Below are 4,703 nucleotides of genomic sequence, written 5' to 3' on the forward strand. Positions count from 1 at the left end.
AGGGCTACACTTAGAGACAGACAACCAAGCACACTCACATTCACACCTACGGACAATTTAGAATCACCAATTAACCTCAACATGTTGGAGGAAGCCAGAGAACCTGGAGATAACCCACGCTGCAAAATCCACACAGAAAGATCCCGGGTGTCCTCACCGGGATGCAAACCAGTGACCTTCTTCCTGCGAGGCAACAGTGCTAACCACCAAGTCACCTTGCAGCCCACTAATTGACCAGTTACGATAAAAAGGCCACCTTATAATGCAACTTTATCAAAATATCGCGCTGCCACAAACGACAAGAGAAAGATAAAAATGGGCTGTAGGGATGCTGGCACACCCTGGTACTCCACCACTTCATGACACCACAAACCATCTGCCACACGGTGATGGACGTGTCCAATAACATGACCCTCAAAATGTCTGTCAGCTTCACTGAGACCGAGAGGAAGAGCAGGATGACAAGCAGCATCGGCAGCCTCTTTAACTCTGTGTGTCGAGACAATCAAAAAAATCCCCCAATGTTAAAAAACAATGGATAGAATTTAATGAGGTAATTCATGATGCTTTACATCAGTGGTCAATATACTTCTACTTTACCTGAATACATCCATTTTCTGCTACTTTGTAGTTCACCACCGGTATTTTTAATAGGGAAATTTACTTTTTAATATAATATTTTTAATTGGCAGCTGCAACTATTGACTTAAAACCAAAACAAGGCTACATCACCAAACGGACAAATCAGGCATTGAGTGTATTTGTTGGAAAGTTTATCAGTTTTCTTCTTCTGCGTGTCCATAATTAATAGACAGAAAAGCTCAGCTAAGGTGGCATGAATTCATCCCAGCAGACATGTAAAGGCTTGCAACCAATTATTTTCATCATCATTAATCATTTATTGATTGTTAAACGTCAGTAAATAATGAAAACTGTCCGTCATTGTCCTCTGAGGTCTCAGCAAATGAGGAGACGTTGCATTACAACAGGGAACACTAACAGATATTCACTTCTGAGATGCATTTATGAAGAATTTCTCCGGGGACATGTTGAAACTGATACGTGTTATGCGGGTCACATGGGGCCAGTGAGAAATATTTGCCCCTGGGGCCCTGAGGTGCTTAATATGCCCATACATGAGAGATCTCACAGTCAGCAAGGGATTACACGCAGGCACAGCGTTGGTGTTTTTATACATGAACAATGAAGTGATGTTATGTTTTATGTTTACATTTGCACATGAGCGTTACAGCAAAGATGACGAAAACAGCAACACACAGGATTTCAGTGTCTAATGAAGTATTTTTATACTGTTTTATTGGCACTTGAAAGCAAATGGTACAAATGCCACCATTGTTGATTTTGGCTTTACTTCTTTATTGGGATTTCGAAGTCATGATGTCGAAAAGTCCTAAACTCCCTGGTGGCGAACTGTTCTAAAACTCAGAGATTCAAATAGACGTATTTAGGAGGGGTAGGGCAATATACCTCATAGACAAAAATTCTCTTTGACTGTGTTTTACAGGAAAACATTTGATGTATGATTTTCTGTTATGGTTTTCTGAAACGTCATCGGTTCAAACATCATGTCAGGAACATTTTAAGCTGTAAATTTGGCTCAGGTTCTCCTTAAATGAGAACTTTAAAATGCACCGTAATGAATATATCTACACGTCTATCTTAACTGTACATCAGAAAACAAAGTCATGTGCTTGAATGCAGTGTTTTCTTTTTCAGCTTCTATTTATTCAGCCTGTGCAAAGATTCAATCAAAATCAAGACAGAGCCAGATTAAACCTTTACAGGAGGGAACCAATGTGTGTAATTTTCTACCACTTTCTGCAACTGTGTAGGTGCAATGAAAATCTAAATAATAAAGGCCTCAGCTGCATTTTAACTCACTGCTGGTCTCCGAGAAGGCGCCTAAATTCAACATTTATGCTCATATTAACTCTTGTATCCTTTCAATGTGTATTGTCTTTAGGCAGTGCAGACTTGAGGTTGGTCAAATTAGGTTTTGACATCTAACAATAAATCGTTTGGGACTTTTATTTCCAATTATTTCCATTAAAACCAACTTTGGGCTCAGACAATCCACTGATTTAAAATGGATCATTCGATAATTATCAAAAAATAATTGCTATTAACTACAAAGCAGTTGCTGTTGTAACCTATAAACCATTTTAACTTTACAATCAATCATACACTCCTCACAAAAGACACCACGTAGCTGACAAAAACAACAGAAACAGCTGGTAAATGTATTGTACTGTCATATTTAATGCTTACCGAAGCAGGCAGTTTATGAACCACTGCTTTAGTCGATGTTCTGCTTCAGCCTTGAGCGCCATAAAGAAAAACAAACAGCTGTACTAGACTGGTGCTTAAAGCTCTGACAGATGTTATGAACCTGCAGGTTGTAGAAATCTATAGGAGTCTCCATAAGCAGGTCTTCTACCTCTGAGGCGAAAAACATCTGATTTGATCTCATTTATGAGTTTTATTGCAGCCCAGGTATTCTCTGCTCTTGATGATGATGACATGATGGCAATAATTTGCGCGTACAATATCCATAGACATTCAGATGATCAAATTAAGTTGTTTTTTTTGTTTGTTTTTTTAAAGATTTAAAGCTTTAGGACTGTGTGCATGTGGGTCTCCTGTGCATGGAAACCTATAAATATGACATCATTTGGATTCTGCAACCTTGTGTGAAGAGCTGACTCATACAATGATGTAAAAGAACAAAGAGAGGGACAGAGGAGTTAATTTCCCAGGTCGTCTTCATCCAGCATTAAAGATCTGACTCCTAGAAAGACAATATTATAATATTATATATCAACCTCAACATGTTTCTGGACTGTGGGAGGAAGCTGGAGAACCCGGAGAGAACCCACGCTGCACGGGGAGAACATGGAGACTCCACGCAGAAAGATCCCGGGTGTCCAACCAGCGACCTTGGAGCTGCGAGGCAATGATGCTAACCACCGACACACCTTGCAATCTTGGTATTTTGGCATTAAAACATTTTTTAGTATTTGTCTTTTTGTCCTTTAACTTTTTTCTGGTTTGATTTCGACAGGACTCAGCTGGCGAACGATGAGACGCGTATGTCAGTTTGGTAATAGTTTAATCAAAATGTGATGACAGTTGGTGGGTCGCAGCCAGAGTTTCCAGGCAAATCTGATCCAACCACACCCACACAGCTCTGATTAAGCAGATAGGCGAAGGTTTTGAGTTTTAAATCATCGTGAATAACATGACAAACTGTGTTGTTTTTCTTCCCTCTGTGAACTCTACATCTGACTTATTTAGCCATTCATTTATGAACACATATAGGACTTGCAGAGGCTTTAAAGATTTACATCATCGGTTGTTAAAGACGAGGTAGGAAAGTATTCAAACAGAGCTGCTTATTTTTGTGTCTCGTCCTTTATTGACATGACTCATGTCACATTGAAGGTTGCGTCTGCTCACAAATATCGTCTTTTGTTGGGTTTTTCTTTCCAAACGCCACAAAGGATCAGAAATACAACAAAGCCATAAATTGCTGCAGCAGCTTTAATAAAGTTAAAGTGAACTTCTATAGCATTGTGCTGCAGAACACTGCGTCTTTGTAAACTACACTTCTGAGTGTTTAAGGCAGGTTTTCGGTTGCAGCATAAACAACTTGTGTTTTGTTTTTGTTTCTCCTCTCGCCTCCCCTCTACAATCTAACACACTTCCGGTAAGTACAAGTTTATGGTTTAAAGGAAACCGATTAAGCGCTGCAGGAGTCACAAAACACAACTTATCTCCACGAGTGGACCTGCATGTTGAGAGATTAACTGCTGCTTATGAGCTTTATGTAACAAAACAATGTCCACATGCAGCTATACAACCGCACATGCAGCACTCTGAGCACGAGAAGGGATTTTCAGCCCCGGAGGACCTGATGTAAGAACACCTCGGTCGACTCCGCGGGGAGGTCGTTCACAGAGCAGCGGCCCTGCAGGGACTCGGGTGTTTTGCTCAAGGACACTCGAGCAGGGCGGACCCCGTCTGCTTTGTTACGTCTTCCATGCTGCAGCCTGAGCAGGGAGCCGGGAGTCAAATAGCTTCTTGGTTTTCTGTGCAGTTGACTTTAATTTGGAGCTGAAACGAGCCGAGTCATTGATTAAACGGTGAAATTAAACAGCAGCTATTGACTCATTTCATGCTTCTACCTCCTCAGATGGGATGATTTGCAGCTGTTCTTCATCACGTGTGAAGATAAACTGAATTTTTTACGAAGTTTGGGACAAAAATCAGCCAAATCATGACAGCCAATAAAAATAGAATCTCTATTTTCACAGCCGTGTAACAGTTTATAGATGCAACATTAGTTAGCTGTAAAAAAAAAAAAATAAAAAAAATTGGCAAATGAAATGATCCTGAGTTAATCAAGCACAATGTGAACTGTTATAGTTGTTCCATCTGTGAAAGCTGCACTTGAACGTCTCTTGGTATCAGACAGCACCCTCTACTGGTAAACACAAAGAAGTGCACAAACACTGGGACAGGTTCAGTTGTACAGAACAATACACTGCATTAAGTGTGTAAAGTTTTTGGATTGTTAGTGATTAATAGTGATGAATCTGAATAATCTCAGGTAATGTAGCTGCTGTGATGCTGTGAAGTTGTAATCCATCCATTATCTCTACACTTTAATCCTCACTAGGGTC

The sequence above is a fragment of the Stegastes partitus genome, unplaced genomic scaffold (genome assembly GCF_000690725.1).
Source record: "Stegastes partitus isolate 25-593 unplaced genomic scaffold, Stegastes_partitus-1.0.2 Scaffold320, whole genome shotgun sequence".
NCBI lineage: Eukaryota > Metazoa > Chordata > Actinopteri > Pomacentridae > Stegastes > Stegastes partitus.